Here is a 22,453-nt window from a genome sequence, read left to right as displayed (position 1 = left end):
TTCCCAGGGATCCCATCCCATCCCAGGGATCCCATCGCAGGGATTCCATCCCATCCCAGGGATCCCATCCCATACGAGGCATCACATTCCTGGGATCCCAACCCAGGGATCCCATCCCATCCCAGGGATCCCATCCCATCCCATCCCATCCCATCCCATCCCATCCGATCCCCGGGATCCCTTCCCAGGGATCCCATCCCATCCCAGGTATCCCATCCCAGGGATTCCATCCCGTCCCAGGGATCCCATCCCATACGAGGGATCACAATCCTGGGATGCCAACCCAGGGATCCCATCCCATCCCAGGGATCCCATCCCATCCCAGGAATCCCATTCCATCCCAGGGATCCCATTCCATCCCAGCTATCCCATCCCAGGGATTCCATCCCATCCCAGGGATCCCATTTCATCTGTTCCCATCCCAGGGATCCCATCCCATCCCAGGGATCCCATCCCATTCCATTCCATCCCATCCCATTCCATCCCATCCCAACCCATCCCAACCCATCCCATCCCATCCCATCCCATCCCTACCCATCCCTGGGATCCCTTCCCAGGGATCCCATCCCTTCCCAGGGATCCCATCCCATCCCAGGGATCCCATCGCAGGGATTCCATCCCATCCCAGGGATCCCATCCCATACGAGGCATCACATTTCTGGGATCCCAACCCAGGGATCCCATCCCATCCCAGGGATCCCATCCCATCCCATCCCATCCCATCCCATCCGATCCCCGGGATCCCTTCCCAGGGATCCCATCCCATCCCAGGTATCCCATCCCAGGGATTCCATCCCGTCCCAGGGATCCCATCCCATACGAGGGATCACATTCCTGGGATCCCAACCCAGGGATCCCATCCCATCCCAGGGATCCCATCCCATCCCAGGGATCCCATTCCATCCCAGGGATCCCATTCCATCCCAGCTATCCCATCCCAGGGATTCCATCCCATCCCAGGGATCCCATTTCATCTGTTCCCATCCCAGGGATCCCATCCCATCCCAGGGATCCCATCCCATTCCATTCCATCCCATCCCATTCCATCCCATCCCAACCCACCCCAACCCATCCCATCCCATCCCATCCCATCCCATCGATCCCATCCCATCCCATTCCAGGGATCCCATCCCAGGGATCACATCCCATCCAAGGGATCCCACCCCAGGGATCCCAACCCATCCCATCCCATCCCCTCCGCTCCCATCCCATTGATCCCATCCCATGCAATCACATCCGATCCCATCCCATGTATCCCATCCCAGGGATACCATCCGATCCCATCCCAGCCCAGGGATCCCATCCCATCCCATCCCATCCCAGCGATCTCATCCCAGGTATTCCATCCCATCCCAGGGATCCGATCCCAACAAATCCCATCCCAGGGATCCCATCCCATCCCATCACAGGGATCCCATCCCATCCCAGTGATCCCATCCCATCCAATCCCATCCCATCCCATCCATTCCCATCCCAGGAATCCCATCCCATCCCATTCCAGGAATCCCATCCCATTCCAGGAATCCCATCCCATGCCATCCCATCCCATTCCATCCCATCCCATCCCATCCCATCCCATCCCATCCCATCCCATCCCATCCCATCCCATCCCATCCCATCCTATCCCAGGGATCCAATCCCATCCCAGGGATAACATCCCAGGGATCCCATCCCATCCCATCCCAGGGATCCCATCCCATTCCATCCCATCCCTTCTCATCCCAGGGATCACATCCCATCCCAGGGATCCCATGTTAGAGATCTCATCCCATCTCACTGATGCCATCCCAGGGATTCGATCCCAACGCAGGAATCCCATACTATCCCAGGGATCCCATCCCATCCCATCCCAGGAATCCCATCCCATCCCATTCCAGGGATCCCAACCCATCCCAGTGAACACATCCCATCCCAGGGATCCCATCCCATCCCAGGGATCCCATCCCATTCCTTCCAATCCCATCCTAACCCATCCCAGGGATACCATCCCAGGAATCCCATCCCATCCCAGGGATCCCATCCCATCCCATCGCATCCCATCCCATCCCAGGGATCCCATCCCATCCCATCCAATCCCATCCCATCCCATTCCAGGTATCCCATCCCAGGGATCCCATCCCATCCCATCCCATCCCATCCCATATCATCCCTGCTATCTCATGCCAGGTATTCCATCCCATCCCAGGGATCCCATCCCAACCGATCCCATCGCAGGGATACCATCCCTTCCCATCACAGGGATCCCATCCCATCCCAGGGATCCCATCCCATCCCATCCCATCCCATCCCATCCCATCCCATCCCATCCCACCCCACCCATTCCCATCCCAGGAATCCCATCCCATCACATCCCGCGGATCCCATAACATCCCAGGGATCCCATCCCATCCCAGGGATTCAATCCCAGAGATCCTATCCCATCCCATCCCATCCCATCCCATCCCGGGGATCCCATCCCATGGAACCCATCCCAACCCAGGGATCCCATCCCATCCCATCCCAGGGATCCCATCCGATCCCAGGGATCCCATCCCATTCCAACCCATCCCACCCCAGGGATCCCATCCCAGAGATTCCATCCCATCCCAGGGATGCCATCCCAGGGATTCGATCCCAACCCAGGGATCCCATCCTATCACAGTGATCCCATCCCATCCAATCCCATCCCATCCCATCCATTCCCATCCCAGGAATCCCATCCCATCCCATTCCAGGGATCCCATCCCATTCCAGGGATCCCATCCCAGCCCAGGGATCCCATCCCAGGGATCGCATCCCATCTCAGGGATCCCATTCCATCCCATCCAAGGATACCATCCCATTCCATCCCATGCCATCCCACCCCATCCCAGGTATCCCAACCCATCCAATCCCATCCCATCCCATCCCAGGGATCCCATCCCATCCCATCCCAGGGATCCCATCCCATACGAGCTATCACAATCCAGGGATCCCATCCCTGGGATCCCATCTCATCCCATCCCAGGGATCCAATCCCATCCCATCTCATCCCAGGGATCCCATAACATCCCATCCCAGTGTTCCCAACCCATCCCAACCCATGCCATCCCATCCAATCCCATCCCATGCCAGGGATCGCATCCCATCTCAGGGATCACATTCCAGGGATCCCATCCCAGGGATCCCATCCCATCCCAGGGATCCCATCCCATCCCATCCCAGGGATCCCATACCAGGGATCCCATCCCATCCCCTGGTCCCCATCCCAGGGATTCCATCCCAACCCATCCCATCCCATGGATTCCATCCGATCCCAGACATCCCATCCCAGGGATCCCATCCCATCCCAGGGATCCCATCACATCCTACCCCATCCCATCCCATCCTATCCCATCGCATCCCATCCCATCCTATCCCATCGCATCCCATCCCATCCCATCCCATCCTAGGGATCCCATACCAGGTATCCCATCCCATCCCAGGGATCCCATTCCGTACCATCCCAGGGATCCCATTCCATCCCATCCCATCCCATCGATCCCATCCCATCCCAACCCAGCGTAGCCAATCCCATCCCATCCCACCCCATCCCATCCAATCCCATCCCATCCCACCCCATCCCATGCCATCCCATCCCATCCCTTCCCATCCCAGGGACACCATCCATGGGATACCATACCATCCCAACCCATCCCATCCAATCCCATCCCATCCCATCCCAACCCATCCCATCCCATCCCATCCAATCCCAGGGATCCCATCCCATCCCATCCCATCTCACCCCATCCCATCCCACGGATCCCATCCCATCGCATCCCAGGCATCCCATCCGATCCCATCCCAGGGATCCCATCCCATACCATCCCATCCCATCGCAGGGATCCCATCCCATCCCATCCCATCCCATCCCATCACATCCCATCCCAGCGATCTCGTCCCAGGGATTCCATCCCATCACAGTGATCCCATCCCATCCCACCCATTGCCATCCCAGGAATCCCATCCCATCACATCCCACGGATCCCATAACATCCCAGGGATCCCATCCCATCCCAAGTAACCCATCCCAACATATCCCATCCCATCCTCTCCCATCCCAGGGATCCTATCCCATCCCAAGTAACCCATCCCATGGATCCCATCCCAGGGAGGCCATCCCATCCCGGGGATCCCAACCCATCCCAGGGATCCCATCCCATCCCAGGGATCCCATCCCATCCCAGCTATCCCATCCCAGGGATTCCATCCCATCCCAGGGATCCCACTTGATCTGTTCCCATCCCAGGGATCCCATCCCATCCCATCCCAGCTATCCCATCCCAGGGATTCCATCCCATCCCAGGGATCCCACTTGATCTGTTCCCATCCCAGGGATCCAATCCCATCCCATCCCATCCCATCCAAGGGATCCCATCCCATCCCAACCCATCCCATCCCATCCGACCCCATCACATTCCATCCCATCCCAGGGATCCAATCCCATCCCATCCCATCCCATCCCATCCCATCCCATCCCATCCCATCCCATATCATCCCTGCTATCTCATGCCAGGTATTCCATCCCATCCCAGGGATCCCATCCCAACCAATCCCATCGCTGGGATACCATCCCATCCCATCACAGGGAGCCCATCCCATTCCAGGGATCCCGTCCCATCCCATCCCACCCATTCCCATCCCAGGAATCCCATCCCATCCCATCCCTGGGATCCCATCCCAGGGATCCCATCTCATCCCAGGGATCCAATCCCAGAGATCCTATCCCATCCCATCCCATCCCATCCCATCCCAGGGATCCCATCCCATGGAACCCATCCCAACCCAGGGATCCCATCCCATCCCATCCCAGGGATCCCATCCCATCCCAGGGATCCCATCCCATTCCAACCCATCCCATCCTATCCCAGGGATTCCATCCCAGGGATCCCATCCCATCCCATCCCATCCGATCCCATCCCAGGGATCCCATCCCATCCCATCGAATCCCATCCCAACCCATGCCATCCCATCCAATCCCATCCCATCCCATCCATTCCCATCCCAGGAATCCCATCCCATCCCATTCCAGGGATCCCATCCCATTCCAGGGATCCCATCCCATCCCATCCCATCCCATCCCATCCCATCCCATCCCCTCCGCTCCCATCCCATTGATCCCATCCCATCCCAACCCATTCTAGCCCATCCCATCCCATCCAATCCCATCCCATGCAATCACATCCGATCCCATCCCATGTATCCCATCCCAGGGATACCATCCGATCCCATCCCAGCCCAGAGATCCTATCCCATCCCATCCCATCCCATCCCATCCCATCCCATCCCATCCCATCCCATCCCATCCCAGGGATCCCATCCCATGGAACCCATCCCAACCCAGGGATCCCATCCCATCCCATCCCAGGGATCCCATCCCATGCCAGGGATCCCATCCCATTCCAACCCATCCCATCCTATCCCAGGGATTCCATCCCAGGGATCCCATCCCATCCCATCCGATCCCATCCCAGGGATCCCATCCCATCCCATCCCATCGAATCCCATCCCAACCCATGCCATCCCATCCAATCCCATCCCATCCCATCCATTCCCATCCCAGGAATCCCATCCCATCCCATTCCAGGGATCCCATCCCATTCCAGGGATCCCATCCCATGCCATCACATCCCATCCCATTCCATCCCATCCCATCCCATCCCATCCCATCCCATCCCATCCCATCCCATCCCATCCCATCCCATCCCATCCAAGGGATCGAATCCCATCCAAGGGATAACATCCCAGGGATTCGATCCCAACCCAGGGATCCCATCCTATCCCAGGGATTCCATCCCAGGGATCCCATCCCATCCCATCCCATCCCATCCCATCCCAGGGATCCCATCCCATTCCATCCCATCCCTTCTCATCCCAGGGATCACATCCCATCCCAGGGATCCCATGTTAGGGATGTCATCCCATCTCACTGATGCCATCCCAGGGATTCGATCCCAACGCAGGAATCCCATACTATCCCAGGGATCCCATCCCATCCCATCCCAGGAATCCCATCCCATCCCATTCCAGGGATCCCAACCCATCCCAGTGAACACATCCCATCCCAGGGATCCCATCCCATCCCAGGGATCCCATCCCATTCCATCCAATCCCATCCTAACCCATCCCAGGGATACCATCCCAGGAATCCCATCCCATCCCAGGGATCCCATCCCATCCCATCGCATCCCATCCCATCCCAGGGATCCCATCCCATCCCATCCCATCCAATCCCATCCCATCCCATCCCAGGTATCCCATCCCAGGGATCCCATCCCATCCCATCCCATCCCATCCCATATCATCCCTGCTATCTCATGCCAGGTATTCCATCCCATCCCAGGGATCCCATCCCAACCGATCCCATCGCAGGGATACCATCCCTTCCCATCACAGGGATCCCATCCCATCCCAGGGATCCCATCCCATCCCATCCCATCCCATCCCATCCCATCCCATCCCATCCCATCCCATCCCATCCCATGGAACCCATCCCAACCCAGGGATCCCATCCCATCCCATCCCAGGGATCCCATCCCATCCCAGGGATCCCATCCCATTCCAACCCATCCCACCCCAGGGATCCCATCCCAGAGATTCCATCCCATCCCAGGGATGCCATCCCAGGGATTCGATCCCAACCCAGGGATCCCATCCTATCACAGTGATCCCATCCCATCCAATCCCATCCCATCCCATCCATTCCCATCCCAGGAATCCCATCCCATCCCATTCCAGGGATCCCATCCCATTCCAGGGATCCCATCCCAGCCCAGGGATCCCATCCCAGGGATCGCATCCCATCTCAGGGATCCCATTCCATCCCATCCAAGGATACCATCCCATTCCATCCCATGCCATCCCACCCCATCCCAGGTATCCCAACCCATCCAATCCCATCCCATCCCATCCCAGGGATCCCATCCCATCCCATCCCAGGGATCCCATCCCATACGAGCTATCACAATCCAGGGATCCCATCCCTGGGATCCCATCTCATCCCATCCCAGGGATCCAATCCCATCCCATCTCATCCCAGGGATCCCATAACATCCCATCCCAGTGTTCCCAACCCATCCCAACCCATGCCATCCCATCCAATCCCATCCCATGCCAGGGATCGCATCCCATCTCAGGGATCACATTCCAGGGATCCCATCCCAGGGATCCCATCCCATCCCAGGGATCCCATCCCATCCCATCCCATCACATCCCATCCCAGCGATCTCGTCCCAGGGATTCCATCCCATCACAGTGATCCCATCCCATCCCACCCATTCCCATCCCAGGAATCCCATCCCATCACATCCCACGGATCCCATAACATCCCAGGGATCCCATCCCATCCCATCCCATCCCAGGGATCCCATCCCAGGGATTCCATCCCATCCCAGTGATCCCATCCCATACGAGGGATCACATTCCAGGTATCCCATCCCAGGGATCCCATCCCATCCCAGGGATCCCATCCCATCCCAACATATCCCATCCCATCCTCTCCCATCCCAGGGATCCTATCCCATCCCAAGTAACCCATCCCATGGATCCCATCCCAGGGAGGCCATCCCATCCCGGGGATCCCAACCCATCCCAGGGATCCCATCCCATCCCAGGGATGCCATCCCATCCCATCCCAGCTATCCCATCCCAGGGATTCCAACCCATCCCAGGGATCCCACTTGATCTGTTCCCATCCCAGGGATCCCATCCCATCCCATCCCATCCCATCCAAGGGATCCCATCCCATCCCAACCCATCCCATCCCATCCCACCCCATCACATTCCATCCCATCCCAGGGATCCAATCCCATCCCATCCCATCCCATCCCATCCCATCCCATCCCATCCCATCCCATATCATCCCTGCTATCTCATGCCAGGTATTCCATCCCATCCCAGGGATCCCATCCCAACCAATCCCATCGCTGGGATACCATCCCATCCCATCACAGGGATCCCATCCCATTCCAGGGATCCCGTCCCATCCCATCCCACCCATTCCCATCCCAGGAATCCCAGCCCATCCCATCCCAGGGATCCCATCCCATTCCATCCCATCCCTTCTCATCCCAGGGATCACATCCCATCCCAGGGATCCCATGTTAGAGATCTCATCCCATCTCACTGATGCCATCCCAGGGATTCGATCCCAACGCAGGAATCCCATACTATCCCAGGGATCCCATCCCATCCCATCCCAGGAATCCCATCCCATCCCATTCCAGGGATCCCAACCCATCCCAGTGAACACATCCCATCCCAGGGATCCCATCCCATCCCAGGGATCCCATCCCATTCCTTCCAATCCCATCCTAACCCATCCCAGGGATACCATCCCAGGAATCCCATCCCATCCCAGGGATCCCATCCCATCCCATCGCATCCCGTCCCATCCCATCCCAGGGATCCCATCCCATCCCATCCCATCCAATCCCATCCCATCCCATCCCAGGTATCCCATCCCAGGGATCCCATCCCAGGGATCCCATCCCATCCCATCCCATCCCATCCCATCCCATCCGATCCCATATCATCCCTGCTATCTCATGCCAGGTATTCCATCCCATCCCAGGGATCCCATCCCAACCGATCCCATCGCAGGGATACCATCCCTTCCCATCACAGGGATCCCATCCCATCCCAGGGAGCCCATCCCATCCCATCCCATCCCACCCCACCCATTCCCATCCCAGGAATCCCATCCCATCACATCCCGCGGATCCCATAACATCCCAGGGATCCCATCCCATCCCAGGGATTCAATCCCAGAGATCCTATCCCATCCCATCCCATCCCATCCCATCCCATCCCATCCCATCCCATCCCATCCCGGGGATCCCATCCCATCCCAGGGATCCCATCCCATTCCATCCAATCCCATCCTAACCCATCCCAGGGATACCATCCCAGGAATCCCATTCCATCCCAGGGATCCCATCCCATCCCATCGCATCCCATCCCATCCCAGGGATCCCATCCCATCCCATCCCATCCAATCCCATCCCATCCCATCCCATCCCAGGTATCCCATCCCAGGGATCCCATCCCATCCCATCCCATCCCATCCCATATCATCCCTGCTATCTCATGCCAGGTATTCCATCCCATCCCAGGGATCCCATCCCATCCCATCCCATGCCATCCCATCCCATCCCATCCCACCCCACCCATTCCCATCCCAGGAATCCCATCCCATCACATCCCGCGGATCCCATAACATCCCAGGGATCCCATCCCATCCCAAGGATTCAATCCCAGAGATCCTATCCCATCCCATCCCATCCCATCCCGGGGATCCCATCCCATCCCATCCCATCCCGGGGATCCCATCCCATGGAACCCATCCCAACCCAGGGATCCCATCCCATCCCATCCCAGGGATCCCATCCGATCCCAGGGATCCCATCCCATTCCAACCCATCCCACCCTAGGGATCCCATCCCAGAGATTCCATCCCATCCCAGGGATGCCATCCCAGGGATTCGATCCCAACCCAGGGATCCCATCCTATCACAGTGATCCCATCCCATCCAATCCCATCCCATCCCATCCATTCCCATCCCAGGTATCCCAACCCATCCAATCCCATCCCATCCCATCCCAGCGATCCCATCCCATCCCAGGGATCCCATCCCATACGAGCTATCACAATCCAGGGATCCCATCCCAGGGATCCCATCCCATCCCAGGGATCCCATCCCATTCCATCCCATCCCTTCTCATCCCAGGGATCCCATCCCATCCCAGGGATCCCATCCCATTCCATCCAATCCCATCCTAACCCATCCCAGGGATACCATCCCAGGAATCCCATTCCATCCCAGGGATCCCATCCCATCCCATCGCATCCCATCCCATCCCAGGGATCCCATCCCATCCCATCCCATCCAATCCCATCCCATCCCATCCCAGGTATCCCATCCCAGGGATCCCATCCCATCCCATCCCATCCCATCCCATCCCATATCATCCCTGCTATCTCATGCCAGGTATTCCATCCCATCCCAGGGATCCCATCCCATCCCATCCAATCCCATCCCATCCCATCCCACCCCACCCATTCCCATCCCAGGAATCCCATCCCATCACATCCCGCGGATCCCATAACATCCCAGGGATCCCATCCCATCCCAGGGATTCAATCCCAGAGATCCTATCCCATCCCAGGGATTCAATCCCAGAGATCCTATCCCATCCCATCCCATCCCATTCCATACCAGGGATCCCATCCCATGGAACCCATCCCAACCCAGGGATCCCCTCCCATCCCATCCCAGGGATCCCATCCGATCCCAGGGATCCCATCCCATTCCAACCCATCCCACCCCAGGGATCCCATCCCAGAGATTCCACCCCATCCCAGGGATGCCATCCCAGGGATTCGATCCCAACCCAGGAATCCCATCCCATCCCATTCCAGGGATCCCATCCCATTCCGGGGATCCCATCCCAGCCCAGGGATCCCATCCCAGGGATCGCATCCCATCTCAGGGATCCCATTCCATCCCATCCAAGGATACCATCCCATCCCATGCCATCCCAGCCCATCCCAGGTATCCCAACCCATCCAATCCCATCCCATCCCATCCCTGGGATCCCATCCCAGGGATCCCATTCTTGGGATCCCATTCCATCTGAGGGATCCCATCCCATCCCATCCCGTCCCGCACCATCCCATCCCATCCCATCCCTGAGATCCCATCCCATCCCAACCCATCCCATCCCATCCCATCCCATCCCATCCCATCCCAACCCATCCCATCCCATCCCATCCCATCCCATCCCATCCCATCCCATCCCATCCCATCCCATCCCATTCCAGGGATCCCATCCCAGCGATCCCATCCCATCCCAGGGATCCCATCCCATACGAGCTATCACAATCCAGGGATCCCATCCCTGGGATCCCATTTCATCCCATCCCAGGGATCCAATCCCATCCCATCTCATCCCAGGGATCCCATAACATCCCATCCCAGGGTTCCCAACCCATCCCAACCCATGCCATTCCATCCAATCCCATCCCATCCCATTCCCATCCCAGGAATCCCATCCCATCCCATTCCAGGGATCCCATCCCATTCCAGGGATCCCATCCCAGCCCAGGGATCCCATCCCAGGGATCGCATCCCATCTCAGGGATCCCATTCCATCCCATCCAAGGATACCATCCCATTCCATCCCATGCCATCCCAGCCCATCCCAGGTATCCCAACCCATCCAATCCCATCCCATCCCATCCCAGGGATCCCATCCCATCCCATCCCAGGGATCCCATCCCATACGAGCTATCACAATCCAGGGATCCCATCCCTGGGATCCCATTTCATCCCATCCCAGGGATCCAATCCCATCCCATCTCATCCCAGGGATCCCATAACATCCCATCCCAGTGTTCCCAACCCATCCCAACCCATGCCATCCCATCCAATCCCATCCCATGCCAGGGATCGCATCCCATCTCAGGGATCACATTCCAGGGATCCCATCCCAGGGATCCCATCCCATCCCAGGGATCCCATCCCATCCCATCCCAGGGATCCCATACCAGGGATCCCATCCCATCCCCTGGTCCCCATCCCAGGGATTCCATCCCAACCCATCCCATCCCATGGATTCCATCTGATCCCAGAGATCCCATCCCAGGGATCCCATCCCATCCCAGGGATCCCATCACATCCTACCCCATCCCATCCCATCCTATCCCATCGCATCCCATCCCATCCCATCCCATCCTAGGGATCCCATACCAGGTATCCCATCCCATCCCAGGGATCCCATTCCGTACCATCCCAGGGATCCCATTCCATCCCATCCCATCCCATCGATCCCATCCCATCCCAACCCAGCGTAGCCAATCCCATCCCATCCCACCCCATCCCATCCAATCCCATCCCATCCCACCCCATCCCATGCCATCCCATCCCATCCCATCCCATCCCAGGGACACCATCCATGGGATACCATACCATCCCAACCCATCCCATCCAATCCCATCCCATCCCATCCCAACCCATCCAATCCCAGGGATCCCATCCCATCCCATCCCATCTCACCCCATCCCATCCCAGGGATCACATCCCATCCCACGGATCCCATCCCATCGCATCCCAGGCATCCCATCCGATCCCATCCCAGGGATCCCATCCCATACCATCCCATCCCATCTCAGGGATCCCATCCCATCCCATCCCATCCCATCCCATCACATCCCATCCCAGCGATCTCGTCCCAGGGATTCCATCCCATCACAGTGATCCCATCCCATCCCACCCATTGCCATCCCAGGAATCCCATCCCATCACATCCCACGGATCCCATAACATCCCAGGGATCCCATCCCATCCCATCCCATCCCAGGGATCCCATCCCAGGGATTCCATCCCATCCTAGTGATCCCATCCCATACGAGGGATCACATTCCAGGTATCCCATCCCAGGGATCCCATCCGATCCCAGGGATCCCATCCCATCCCAACATATCCCATCCCATCCTCTCCCATCCCAGGGATCCTATCCCATCCCAAGTAACCCATCCCATGGATCCCATCCCAGGGAGGCCATCCCATCCCGGGGATCCCAACCCATCCCAGGGATCCCATCCCATCCCAGGGATCCCATCCCATCCCATCCCAGCTATCCCATACCAGGGATTCCATCCCATCCCAGGGATCCCACTTGATCTGTTCCCATCCCAGGGATCCCATCCCATCCCATCCCAGCTATCCCATCCCAGGGATTCCATCCCATCCCAGGGATCCCACTTGATCTGTTCCCATCCCAGGGATCCCATCCCATCCCATCCCATCCCATCCAAGGGATCCCATCCCATCCCAACCCATCCCATCCCATCCCACCCCATCACATTCAATCCCATCCCAGGGATCCCATCCCATCCCATCCCATCCCATCCCATCCCATCCCATCCCATCCCATCCCATATCATCCCTGCTATCTCATGCCAGGTATTCCATCCCATCCCAGGGATCCCATCCCAACCAATCCCATCGCTGGGATACCATCCCATCCCATCACAGGGAGCCCATCCCATTCCAGGGATCCCGTCCCATCCCATCCCACCCATTCCCATCCCAGGAATCCCATCCCATCCCATCCCTGGGATCCCATCCCAGGGATCCCATCTCATCCCAGGGATCCAATCCCAGAGATCCTATCCCATCCCATCCCATCCCATCCCATCCCATCCCAGGGATCCCATCCCATGGAACCCATCCCAACCCAGGGATCCCATCCCATCCCATCCCAGGGATCCCATCCCATCCCAGGGATCCCATCCCATTCCAACCCATCCCATCCTATCCCAGGGATTCCATCCCAGGGATCCCATCCCATCCCATCCGATCCCATCCCAGGGATCCCATCCCATCCCATCGAATCCCATCCCAACCCATGCCATCCCATCCAATCCCATCCCATCCCATCCATTCCCATCCCAGGAATCCCATCCCGTCCCATTCCAGGGATCCCATCCCATTCCAGGGATCCCATCCCATCCCATCCCATCCCATCCCATCCCCTCCGCTCCCATCCCATTGATCCCATCCCATCCCAACCCATTCTAGCCCATCCCATCCCATCCAATCCCATCCCATGCAATCACATCCGATCCCATCCCATGTATCCCATCCCAGGGATACCATCCGATCCCATCCCAGCCCAGAGATCCTATCCCATCCCATCCCATCCCATCCCATCCCATCCCAGGGATCCCATCCCATGGAACCCATCCCAACCCAGGGATCCCATCCCATCCCATCCCAGGGATCCCATCCCATGCCAGGGATCCCATCCCATTCCAACCCATCCCATCCTATCCCAGGGATTCCATCCCAGGGATCCCATCCCATCCCATCCGATCCCATCCCAGGGATCCCATCCCATCCCATCCCATCGAATCCCATCCCAACCCATGCCATCCCATCCAATCCCATCCCATCCCATCCATTCCCATCCCAGGAATCCCATCCCATCCCATTCCAGGGATCCCATCCCATTCCAGGGATCCCATCCCATGCCATCACATCCCATCCCATTCCATCCCATCCCATCCCATCCAAGGGATCCAATCCCATCCAAGGGATAACATCCCAGGGATTCGATCCCAACCCAGGGATCCCATCCTATCCCAGGGATTCCATCCCAGGGATCCCATCCCATCCCATCCCATCCCAGGGATCCCATCCCATTCCATCCCATCCCTTCTCATCCCAGGGATCACATCCCATCCCAGGGATCCCATGTTAGGGATGTCATCCCATCTCACTGATGCCATCCCAGGGATTCGATCCCAACGCAGGAATCCCATACTATCCCAGGGATCCCATCCCATCCCATCCCAGGAATCCCATCCCATCCCATTCCAGGGATCCCAACCCATCCCAGTGAACACATCCCATCCCAGGGATCCCATCCCATCCCAGGGATCCCATCCCATTCCATCCAATCCCATCCTAACCCATCCCAGGGATACCATCCCAGGAATCCCATCCCATCCCAGGGATCCCATCCCATCCCATCGCATCCCATCCCATCCCAGGGATCCCATCCCATCCCATCCCATCCAATCCCATCCCATCCCATCCCAGGTATCCCATCCCAGGGATCCCATCCCATCCCATCCCATCCCATATCATCCCTGCTATCTCATGCCAGGTATTCCATCCCATCCCAGGGATCCCATCCCAACCGATCCCATCGCAGGGATACCATCCCTTCCCATCACAGGGATCCCATCCCATCCCAGGGATCCCATCCCATCCCATCCCATCCCATCCCATCCCATCCCGTCCCGCACCATCCCATCCCAGGAATCCCATCCCATCGCATCCCGCGGATCCCATAACATCCCAGGGATCCCATCCCATCCCAGGGATTCAATCCCAGAGATCCTATCCCATCCCATGCCATCCCATCCCATCCCATCCCATCCCATCCCATCCCGGGGATCCCATCCCATTCCAACCCATCCCACCCCAGGGATCCCATCCCAGAGATTCCATCCCATCCCAGGGATGCCATCCCAGGGATTCGATCCCAACCCAGGGATCCCATCCTATCACAGTGATCCCATCCCATCCAATCCCATCCCATCCCATCCATTCCCATCCCAGGAATCCCATCCCATCCCATTCCAGGGATCCCATCCCATTCCAGGGATCCCATCCCAGCCCAGGGATCCCATCCCAGGGATCGCATCCCATCTCAGGGATCCCATTCCATCCCATCCAAGGATACCATCCCATTCCATCCCATGCCATCCCAGCCCATCCCAGGTATCCCAACCCATCCAATCCCATCCCATCCCATCCCAGGGATCCCATCCCATCCCATCCCAGGGATCCCATCCCATACGAGCTATCACAATCCAGGGATCCCATCCCTGGGATCCCATCTCATCCCATCCCAGGGATCCAATCCCATCCCATCTCATCCCAGGGATCCCATAACATCCCATCCCAGTGTTCCCAACCCATCCCAACCCATGCCATCCCATCCAATCCCATCCCATGCCAGGGATCGCATCCCATCTCAGGGATCACATTCCAGGGATCCCATCCCAGGGATCCCATCCCATCCCAGGGATCCCATCCCATCCCATCCCAGGGATCCCATACCAGGGATCCCATCCCATCCCCTGGTCCCCATCCCAGGGATTCCATCCCAACCCATCCCATCCCATGGATTCCATCCGATCCCAGAGATCCCATCCCAGGGATCCCATCCCATCCCAGGGATCCCATCACATCCTACCCCATCCCATCCCATCCTATCCCATCGCATCCCATCCCATCCTATCCCATCGCATCCCATCCCATCCCATCCCATCCTAGGGATCCCATACAAGGTATCCCATCCCATCCCAGGGATCCCATTCCGTACCATCCCAGGGATCCCATTCCATCCCATCCCATCGATCCCATCCCATCCCAACCCAGCGTAGCCAATCCCATCCCATCCCACCCCATCCCATCCAATCCCATCCCATCCCACCCCATCCCATGCCATCCCATCCCATCCCATCCCATCCCATCCCAGGGACACCATCCCAGGGATACCATACCATCCCAACCCATCCCATCCAATCCCATCCCATCCCATCCCAACCCATCCCATCCCATCCCATCCAATCCCAGGGATCCCATCCCATCCCATCCCATCTCACCCCATCCCATCCCAGGGATCACATCCCATCCCACGGATCCCATCCCATCGCATCCCAGGCATCCCATCCGATCCCATCCCAGGGATCCCATCCCATACCATCCCATCCCATCGCAGGGATCCCATCCCATCCCATCCCATCCCATCACATCCCATCCCAGCGATCTCGTCCCAGGGATTCCATCCCATCACAGTGATCCCATCCCATCCCACCCATTCCCATCCCAGGAATCCCATCCCATCACATCCCACGGATCCCATAACATCCCAGGGATCCCATCCCATCCCATCCCATCCCAGGGATCCCATCCCAGGGATTCCATCCCATCCCAGTGATCCCATCCCATACGAGGGATCACATTCCAGGTATCCCATCCCAGGGATCCCATCCCATCCCAGGGATCCCATCCCATCCCAACATATCCCATCCCATCCTCTCCCATCCCAGGGATCCTATCCCATCCCAAGTAACCCATCCCATGGATCCCATCCCAGGGAGGCCATCCCATCCCGGGGATCCCAACCCATCCCAGGGATCCCATCCCATCCCAGGGATCCCATCCCATCCCATCCCAGCTATCCCATCCCAGGGATTCCAACCCATCCCAGGGATCCCACTTGATCTGTTCCCATCCCAGGGATCCCATCCCAACCCATCCCATCCCATCCCACCCCATCACATTCCATCCCATCCCAGGGATCCAATCCCATCCCATCCCATCCCATCCCATCCCATCCCATATCATCCCTGCTATCTCATGCCAGGTATTCCATCCCATCCCAGGGATCCCATCCCAACCAATCCCATCGCTGGGATACCATCCCATCCCATCACAGGGATCCCATCCCATTCCAGGGATCCCGTCCCATCCCATCCCACCCATTCCCATCCCAGGAATCCCAGCCCATCCCATCCCTGGGATCCCATCCCAGGGATCCCATCCCATGGAACCCATCCCAACCCAGGGATCCCATCCCATCCCATCCCAGGGATCCCATCCCATCCCAGGGATCCCATCCCATTCCAACCCATCCCATCCTATCCCAGGGATTCCATCCCAGGGATCCCATCCCATCCCATCCCATCCGATCCCATCCCAGGGATCCCATCCCATCCCATCGAATCCCATCCCAACCCATGCCATCCAATCCAATCCAATCCCATCCCATCCGATCCCATTCCATTCCATCCCATCCCATTCCATCCCATCCCATCCCATCCCATCCCATCCCATCCCAGGGATCCCATCACAGGGTTCCCATCTCATCCCAGGGATCCAATCCCAGCGATCCTATCCCATCCCAACCCATCCCAACCCATCCCATCCCATCCCATCGATCCCATCCCATCCCATCCCAGGGATCCCATCCCAGGGATCACATCCCATCCAAGGGATCCCATCCCAGGGATCCCAACCCATCCCATCCCATCCCCTCCGCTCCCATCCCATTGATCCCATCCCATCCCAACCCATTCTAGCCCATCCCATCCAATCCCATCCCATGCAATCACATCCGATCCCATCCCATGTATCCCATCCCAGGGATACCATCCGATCCCATCCCAGCCCAGGGATCCCATCCCATCCCATCCCATCCCAGCGATCTCATCCCAGGTATTCCATCCCATCCCAGGGATCCCATCCCAACAAATCCCATCCCAGGGATCCCATCCCATCCCATCACAGGGATCCCATCCCATCCCAGTGATCCCATCCCATCCAATCCCATCCCATCCCATCCATTTCCATCCCAGGAATCCCATCCCATCCCATTCCAGGGATCCCATCCCATTCCAGGAATCCCATCCCATGCCATCCCATCCCATTCCATCCCATCCCATCCCATCCCATCCCATCCCATCCCATCCCATCCCATCCCATCCCATCCCAGGGATCCCATCCCATCCCATCCCAGGGATCCCATCCCATTCCATCCCATCCCTTCTCATCCCAGGGATCACATCCCATCCCAGGGATCCCATGTTAGAGATCTCATCCCATCTCACTGATGCCATCCCAGGGATTCGATCCCAACGCAGGAATCCCATACTATCCCAGGGATCCCATCCCATCCCATCCCAGGAATCCCATCCCATCCCATTCCAGGGATCCCAACCCATCCCAGTGAACACATCCCATCCCAGGGATCCCATCCCATCCCAGGGATCCCATCCCATTCCATCCAATCCCATCCTAACCCATCCCAGGGATACCATCCCAGGAATCCCATCCCATCCCAGGGATCCCATCCCATCCCATCGCTTCCCATCCCATCCCATCCCAGGGATCCCATCCCATCCCATCCCATCCAATCCCATCCCATCCCATCCCAGGTATCCCATCCCAGGGATCCCATCCCATCCCATCCCATCCCATCCCATATCATCCCTGCTATCTCATGCCAGGTATTCCATCCCATCCCAGGGATCCCATCCCAACCGATCCCATCGCAGGGATACCATCCCTTCCCATCACAGGGATCCCATCCCATCCCAGGGAGCCCATCCCATCCCATCCCATCCCATCCCATCCCACCCCACCCATTCCCATCCCAGGAATCCCATCCCATCACATCCCGCGGATCCCATAACATCCCAGGGATCCCATCCCATCCCAGGGATTCAATCCCAGAGATCCTATCCCATCCCATCGCATCCCATCCCATCCCGGGGATCCCATCCCATGGAACCCATCCCAACCCAGGGATCCCATCCCATCCCATCCCAGGGATCCCATCCGATCCCAGGGATCCCATCCCATTCCAACCCATCCCACCCTAGGGATCCCATCCCAGAGATTCCATCCCATCCCAGGGATGCCATCCCAGGGATTCGATCCCAACCCAGGGATCCCATCCTATCACAGTGATCCCATCCCATCCAATCCCATCCCATCCCATCCATTCCCATCCCAGGAATCCCATCCCATCCCATTCCAGGGATCCCATCCCATTCCAGGGATCCCATCCCAGCCCAGGGATCCCATCCCAGGGATCGCATCCCATCTCAGGGATCCCATTCCATCCCATCCAAGGATACCATCCCATCCCATCCCATGCCATCCCAGCCCATCCCAGGTATCCCAACCCATCCAATCCCATCCCATCCCATCCCAGCGATCCCATCCCATCCCAGGGATCCCATCCCATACGAGCTATCACAATCCAGGGATCCCATCCCAGGGATCCCATCCCATCCCATCCCAGGGATCCCATCCCATTCCATCCCATCCCTTCTCATCCCAGGGATCACATCCCATCCCAGGGATCCCATGTTAGAGATCTCATCCCATCTCACGGATGCCATCCCAGGGATTCGATCCCAACGCAGGAATACCATACTATCCCAGGGATCCCATCCCATCCCATTCCAGGGATCCCATCCCAGCCCAGGGGTCACATCCCAGGGATCGCATCCCATCTCAGGGATCCCATTCCATCCCATCCAAGGATACCATCCCATCCCATCCCATGCCATCCCATCCCATCCCAGGTATCCCATCCCATCCAATCCCATCCCATCCCTGGGATCCCATCCCAGGGATCCCATTCTTGGGATCCCATCCCATCCCATCCCATCCCGCACCATCCCATCCCATCCCATCCCATCCCATCCCATCCCATCCCAACCCATCCCATCCCATCCCATCCCATCCCATTCCATCCCATCCCATCCCATCCCATCCCAGAGATCCCATCCCATACGAGGGATCACAATCCAGGGATCGCATCCCGGGGATCCCATCTCATCCCATCCCAGGGATCCAATCCCATCCCATCTCATCCCAGGAATCCCATAACATCCCATCCCAGGGTTCCCAACCCATCCCAACACATGCCATCCCATCCAATCCCATCCCATCCCATGACATCCCATCCCATCCCATCCCATCCCATCCCATCCCATCCCATCCCATCCCATCCCAGGGATCCCATCCCGGAGTTCCCATCTCATCCCAGGGATCCAATCCCAGCGATCCTATCCCATCTCATCCCATCCCATCCCATCCCATCAAATCCCATCCCATCCCATCCTATCCCATCCCATCCCATCCCATCCCATCCCATCCCATCCCATCCCATCCCAGGGATCCCATCCCATCCCAAGGATTCCATTCCATCCCATCCCATCCCAGGGATCCCATCCCATTCCAACCCATCCCATCGCACCCCATCCCATCCCATTCCATCCCATCCCATCCCATTCCAGGGATCCCATCCCATCCCAGGGATCCCATCCCATCCCATCCTATCCCATCCCATGCCATGCCATCCCATCCCATCCCATCCCATCCCATCCCGTCCCAGTGATCCAATCCCATCCCAGGGATTCCATCCCAGGGATCCCATCTCATCCCATGGATCCCATCCCAGGGATCCCATCCCAGGGATCCCATCCCATCCCAGAGATCCCATCCCATCCCATCCCAGGGATCCCATCCAATCACATCCCATCCCATCCCATCACATCCCATCCCATCCCATCCTAGGGATCCCACACCAGGGATCCCATCCCATCCCAGTGAACCAATCCTAGCCATCCTATCCCATCCCAGGTATCCCATCCCATCCCATCCTATCCCATCCCATCCCATTGTAGCCCATCCCATCCCATCCCATCCTATCCCATCCCACGGATCCCATCCCATCCCACGGATCCCATCCCATCCAAACCCATCCCATCCCATCCTACCCCATCCCATCCCATCCTATCCCATCCCATCCCATCCCATCCCATCCCGTCCCATCACATCCCATCCCAGATATCCCATCCCAGGGATCCCATCCCATCCCAGGGATCCCATCCCATCCCATCCCATCCCATCCAATCCCATCCCATCCCATCCCATGCCATACCAGGGATCCCATACCAGGGATCCCATCCCAACCAATCTCAACCCAGGGATCCCATCCCATCCCATCCAATCCCAGGGATCCCATCCCATCCCAACCCATCCCATCCCATCGCACCCCATCCCATCCCAGGGATCCCATCCCATCCCATCCCATCCCAGGCATCCCATCCCATCCCAGGGATCCCATCCCAGAGATCCTCTCCCATCCCATCCCATTCCTGGGATCCCATCCCATGGAACCCATCCCATCCCAGGGATCCAATCCCATCCCATCTCATCCCAGGGATCCCATCCCATCGCAGGGATCCCATTCCGTACCATCCCAGGGATCCCATTCCATCCCATCCCATCCCATCCCATCCCATTCCATCCCATCCCATCCTAGGGACACTATCCCAGCTATACCATACCATCCCATCCCATCGCAGGGATCCCATCCCATCCCATCCCGTCCCATCCCATCCCACCCCATCCCATCCCATCCCATCCCATCCCATCCCATCCCAGGGATCCCGTCCCATCCAAACCCATCCCATCCCATCCTACCCCATCCCATCCCATCCTATCACATCCCATCCCCTCCCATCCCATCCTAGGGATCCCATACCAGGTATCCCATCCCATCCCATCCCATTCCGTACCATCCCAGGGATCCCATTTCATCCCATCCCATCCCATCGATCCCCTCCCATCCCAACCCATTGTAGCCAATCTCATCCCATCCCATCCCATCCCATCCCATTCCAGGGACACCATCCCAGGGATACCATACCATCCCATCCCATCCCATCGCAGGGATCCCATCCCATCCCATCCCATCCCGTCCCATCCCATCCCATCCCACCCCTTCCCATCCCATCCCATCCCATCCCATCCCAGCGATCTCATCCCAGGGATTCCATCCCATCCCAGGTATCCCATCCCAACCAATCCCAACCCAGGGATCCCATCCCATCCCATCCCATCCCATCTCATCCCATCCCATCCCAGGGATCCCATCCCATGTATCCCATCCCATCTCATCCCGCGGATCCCATGCCATGGCATCCGATCCCATCCCATTCCATCCCATCCCATCCCAGGGATCCCATCCCATCCCATCCAAACCCATCCCATCCAAACCCATCCCATCCCATCCCATCCCATCCCATCCCATCCCATCCCATCCCATCCCATCCCATTGTAGCCCATCCCATCCCTTCGCACCCCATCCCATCCCATCCCGTCCCATCACATCCCATCCCAGGGATCCCATCCCAGGGATCCCATCCCAGGGATCCCATCCCATCCCATCCCATCCCATCCCAGGGATCCCATACCAGGGATCCCATCCCGTCCCCGGGTCCCCATCCCAGGGATTGCATCCCATCCCAACCCATCCCATCCCATGGATACCATCCTATCCCAGAGATCCCATC

This window comes from Sturnus vulgaris, chromosome W (assembly GCF_052056855.1).
Source record: "Sturnus vulgaris isolate bStuVul1 chromosome W, bStuVul1.hap1, whole genome shotgun sequence".
NCBI lineage: Eukaryota > Metazoa > Chordata > Aves > Passeriformes > Sturnidae > Sturnus > Sturnus vulgaris.
Note: the sequence above shows the minus strand (reverse complement) of the source record.